This window comes from Phoenix dactylifera, chromosome 14, assembly GCF_051530095.1.
Source record: "Phoenix dactylifera cultivar Ajwa chromosome 14, Ajwa_hap1_PhDact_Kaust_v1.1, whole genome shotgun sequence".
In the NCBI taxonomy this organism is placed as follows: Eukaryota; Viridiplantae; Streptophyta; class Magnoliopsida; order Arecales; family Arecaceae; genus Phoenix; species Phoenix dactylifera.
The window spans coordinates 11,573,826-11,579,441 of NC_143203.1; the positions used below are offsets into that span (position 1 = coordinate 11,573,826).

The following is a 5,616-nucleotide window of genomic DNA, read 5'->3' on the forward strand; positions in this document are numbered from 1 at the left end:
TATGCTATATCCACAATTTAGGGAACAATATCTAAGGTCTATGAGTTTGTTTTGATGTTTTTTCAAGTATGTGAACAGTGTGGTGAGCAATAGTCCATGCTGTGTAACACTACAAAAGTGCAACTCATGATTGACCCAAATGTGGTTGGCAATCCACCTAGTATTGTTGGTCATGGAATCTCATTTTGGTAGCACACATAACTTAAAAATTGATGAAAATTGAGGGCATGACATGTCACAATTCAATCTGCTATAATTGTGAAAAATGTGCAAGAAATGAGTAGATGAGTTGTAAGTAAAAACAAATAACATGCTAAATGTACACTCTTTTTTTTTTCCCTGGCTTCTGCTTATAAGTAAGGCCATTCTAAAGCAACTTCGTGTTTGCTTCAAACATCTCAATCGGCTTGACAAATGGGTCAGATTAAATCAACCTTAAATGGTATAGCGTGAATACTATTGCATTCGATGTTAATTTCTTGAATAAGTTTATTCTTGCAATAGTGTTGGTTCCTAGCCAAATGGTTGGTTCCTAGCCAAGTGGCTTATACATTGATAAAAAGGACAAAAAAAGATAATAAACTCTCAATGAATGGCAAATTAATAAGGATGAAAAAGGGAAACTAAAAACTTGGTCTTGCCATTTTACTCCTGGTCATTTCACTACTTGCAAATAATTTTTAGTCCTCCACATACTCATATAGGGTTTGCATACACTTATACTTGTATTACACATACTTATAATTCTAATTCATGCATACAATTGCACACTGTCCTTATGCATACTTGTATTACACATATCTTTACGCACACAGTTATCTGAAACTGCGGAAGTCAAGTGTGTGCGAGGCCAGGGTTAAATGGCCTCGGCATTATAGTAAGGGCATTGAACTTTCGGTCTATAAGGATTAAATATTGAATGATGATCAAAGGACCGTGCGTCAATTGACCAGCACTTCAAGCAAACTAAATAATTCAACAGGTAGTATCTTTAGCACTTGCTCCATATCTTATGTTACATCATACCAAGACATCACAATGTGACTAACCCTTGCCATCTCTGCTAACCTGACAACACCATAACTCATCCAAGCATCTCTGAGAAAAAGTATCATGCCCTTAACTTTGACCTGCATTGCATAATATAGGACAGAAGGTTCCTAGCTAGCCTCATGGATAAATTTGACTGGGAATGGTGATGGGGGTAGTTTGGGAAGGGAACGATGAATTGAATAAAGAAGTTTTCTTTTGAGAACATAAACTTGATGTTCTTGCATCAGTCCGTACAAAGACATGGCATCATGAGGACTATAGACAATGCCTTGGAGACAGGGCAGTGGGTTTTATGAGTTCCGGGTGCTGGGGTTTGTTCTGATGGGCTTCTTTGGCTGCCCTTGAAAATTCCTTTCGGAGGACACCAATACTCCCTCTCTCTCTCTCTCTCGCTCGCTCCCCCTTCCCTTCTCCTCGGAAGGATAGAAAGCTGAGGTCCCAGCGGCAGAACACTAGGCGTCTTCCTGGTTGCACTGCCAGCAGCAAAAGCAAGGCAGAAAGGCAAAGTGCCTTGCACCCACCCATGTGGTAGGGGCCCTGGTCACCATAAGCACGGACCAGAGTGGGGCCCAGTGGAAGTGGACCACACAGCTTGGATACCATCTGACCGCATCACATTGTGTGTTTATGAGCAGGGACCTCGGACCACATGACCGTGTGTGTTTGCAGGGACCTACCGCAGTGCTAAACTGCATCCCAAGCCATATACGAGAGAAAGAAATAGAGAGGTTTGAGCTTTTGAAGGCAGTGCAAGAAGGTCCTTGGCCACTCAAGTGATTGAAGGAGCTATCAGTGGCACAGACTGCGGAATCTAAAAGATGGATTGCTCTCGGAAAAACGAAAGAAAAAAATTCGAAGTAACTGTCTTCAAAATGGAAAAGACTTTTATAATGGAAAATTTTTAAAACATTCATTATGCAGTTCTCAACATTAACATTAGTCTCTCTCTTGTTCGATCGGGTGGGAGATGGAGAGACTCATGACTGCATCTTGCTATGTATATAGTTGGTGTAGCGAAGGTTTCACTCTTGCTACCATAATTAATGATAAATAGTTTGAAGAATACAAACTACAAGTGGTATGGATCTCTCTCACACTCGCACGCACACGGGCCGAGACATACATAGAAAAGAGTACAAACATATACATGCTGACATTAAGCTCTAGGAGAACGTTAGATGACATTCGACTACTTAATACCTTAAAACCCTCTGGTATACTCTACACGATATATTAGAAGACACTCAACTACTGAATAACTTGAGCCGTTAGTGGATCAAACCCTAAGACCGGTAGAGAGGGGTGTGCGCTGCATGTTGAACAGTGGAAAGAGTTCAGGAAATGGTTCATCTGAAAATAAGGATGAGCTCAGATTATACTTCTTTCTTCTTCTAAGAATATCAAAATGGTCACACGTACAGAGGCTTTTGGCTGTGCATAAAACAAACATGATGAGGAGAACCATATTATTAGGCAACATATCTTTAATTTCGTGTATAACGAGAAGAGGTGAAGTGAATGCATTTCCAAACAAAAGGTAATATGTACAACACTGACCATTTTCCAAGCATTGTCTTTGAGAAACAAATAAAAGAAATGCATTCATTTACTGATTACTTTGAGCCACGTATCAACAAAGAAGATGACGAAACGATGTCGAAAATTGCTGCATTTTAGGAAAGGAAACCCGGATATCACAAGGTAAAATTGTTCGGTAGATTTTGTAAAACACAGAAGAATCTGTGAAGTCATTCTAGATCTGGGAGCATTTGTGTGTTTCGAAGAGAGATCATGGTGATGGTCGTGGTGGTTACAATATACCAATAATTGTTATGTGTGTGTGTGTGTGTGAGAGAGAGAGAGAGAGAGAGACAGAAAGAGAGACATTTTCTCAAGTCCCATCAATATTTACTGAGGAACTGACACATCTGAACTCAGTGAGAATCTCAGCAGATAGAATAGTTCAGGGAATTTTTGTTCTGAGATATAATGACTGAAAGCTGTCCATGAATTCAGGAGCATCCAAACCTTAACTTTCACAAGCTGTCCATGAATTCAGGAGCATCCAAACCTTAACTTTCACAACACGTTACAGACCAGTACCAACTACGAATGAATCATCTACCGGTTAAGCAACAAATTGATTAAGGACTATTGGATGTGGACATTCTTCTATGTTCCTCGTTAAAATGACCCATAACCAAAACAATGTCTATTTATAAAACAAGAAACCTTCTGATCTATGATACCACCAAAAGGAGAGTTGGGAAGTTTTCCATTTTAAAACAAACTCACTCCTGTTCAAAAGTACATCCATATTAAGAAAAGGAAAAGTTCACAAAAAGCTTCATATGAGAAAAGCTATAGATTTTTGATCCACCATGATGAGAAAAAATATATATATCTCGAGCCTTTCCTTCTATTATAGATGGGGAAGCATCAATAAAATAATCATCTGATATTGCATCTGTAAAATGATACAAGATCTTGATGCAAGATTTCAGTAAAACCTTTTACCATACAATGCTAATCAATACTTCCGTTTCTATATCATTCATGATTCATATATACTTACCAAATCTTTGATATTTCAAGATAGGAATGCCAGAAATGTCACTCTTATAGCCCAAATCTCTAACAGCTCTAAGATTTTCAATCCACAAATATGGAAAGAAGAACGACGGGGAAAGATCACGGAAATCTTAAACCTTGAATTTCTAATCCTTGACAAGGGCTGCGGTGAAATAAAGCCATCGAAGCCCTGCAAACAAAATGGAAACACCATTAGAAACAAATATAAAATAACCAACCCGTTCATTCCTACCTCTTGTCTTCCCAAACATCACTCACATAACACAAAATAGATTATTACCGTAGAAAAACAGAGATGGTTGAGGGGGGGAGGGAGAGAGGGAGGAGAAGAGAGAGAGAGAGAGGGCATGCTTGGCTCCTTGCACGCCACCCACAGTAGCCAATCTCACAATTGATTGGTCTATACGTGTGGCATACAGGGAGCCAGGCAGGACCCGTTTCACCTGTTCCTTCTCGCCATAACCACGTCTTCCCTCCGCCGAGAGAAGAAAACCCACTACTTCTATAAAGAATAGGATAGAGAGAAAACACTCCACTTCCTTCTTCCATCCTCACCTCTACACCTCTCTGATAGAGGGAAAAACCATTCCCTCGAAGCCACTCCTCCTCCTGCCACCATTTCCTCCTAAGAGAAACCACATCTCACCTCCCTATCACCTCCTTCTCCTTCCACAGGAAGAAGATCCACTCCCTCTAAAACCTACACCACCTAATCTAGAGAGAGCAAGAGGGAGAGTGGTGAGGGGTTGGGGGGCCAACGGGTGAGGTGATGGAGGATTTATAGGCCAGAGAGGGGAGGATTTTCTTACCGTAAAGTGGACAGCCATTAAAATATTTCCAAAAAGAGCCACTTTTTAGGGTGTGAAGCTCACCACCCACCCACAGGAATATCTCCCTCGCATCCCTCAAAATATAGTAAATCCTAGCTAGGGTTTAGCTGGTTCTCTCTGGACCTGGTTGGAAGCATGGGTTTTGATAGAGATGGATGAGAGAGAGAGAGAGAGAGAGAGAGAGAGAGAGAGAGAGAGAGTGGGAGCTTGCAGGGCCTCTCTCAGATAACAGAAAAGCCTGCTAGCTTTCCTCACTCCCCTCTGAGGGATTTCTCCTCTCTTCTGCTCTGGGGTTTGTCTGGAGCACTTGGATTAACTCAGATTCTCTTCGCCAACCTCACCCGCCCAATCGGGAATAAGATAATATTTTTATTTACTTTTAGCTCCCATGCTCAATTGCAGTTTATATAAGTTTCCCCTGTGATTCTTATACATGTAATAGCTTTAAATTATCTAGTTGTTTATAAGGAATGAGGTTGCCAAGAGGCAATCCATGGACCGATAGGATTTAGTTGCACTCAAGTCGGTTTGAATGATTAAGTAATTTTTAAATCATCTTCACTATTATATTGCTACATGTAGAATTTAATAAAAATATTATGATAATCTGTCCATTATAATTTGTTATCTATATTGAATATAATGATCGCTTAAAGTATAATTCAAGTTCAGTATATTAAATAACTCGAAATTAATAGCTGTCAGGGCCCCAAGCATTTGAGAAGAAACACCCTCCGGTTTCTTTGATGCTATTACATATCTTCAACATGAACCCTAGAATTATTATTGATGAAGATGTATGTTGCCTAGAGGTGCAGCCCAAAAAAGGGAGGGTGAATTGGGTCTTTTAAAATTAAAAGTATGAAGAATGTGAGTTACTGTTATCTTTCAATAACTTGCAGATTTAGTAGAGGAAATAAGATTACACAAATAAAACAGTGAATAGGAAGAGGAAAGCAATTAGAAATATGCAGTAAAAGAATAAACATAAACCACACACACAAACACCAAAGTTTATAGCGGTTCGGTGCACTCCCAGCACCTGCGTCCACTCTCCAAACCTAGCTTGAGATTTCACTATAACTTAGTAGATTACAGCCTGATTGTTTTTCAGGCTCACAATCAAAAACTCCGTTGGTTT

At 39.8% G+C, this 5,616-nt stretch overlaps 1 long non-coding RNA gene across 1 annotated transcript; it reads right to left on the reverse strand.

The window, feature by feature from the left end:
- Nucleotides 1-3,494: 3,494 nt before the first annotated feature.
- On the reverse strand, nt 3,495-4,920 carry LOC103698161 (uncharacterized). The gene is made up of 2 exons (XR_015973309.2): nt 4,455-4,920; nt 3,495-3,814 (listed from the first exon to the last, which is right to left on the reverse strand). It is a non-coding gene; the product is annotated as an uncharacterized LOC103698161 (long non-coding RNA).
- Nucleotides 4,921-5,616: the final 696 nt, after the last annotated feature.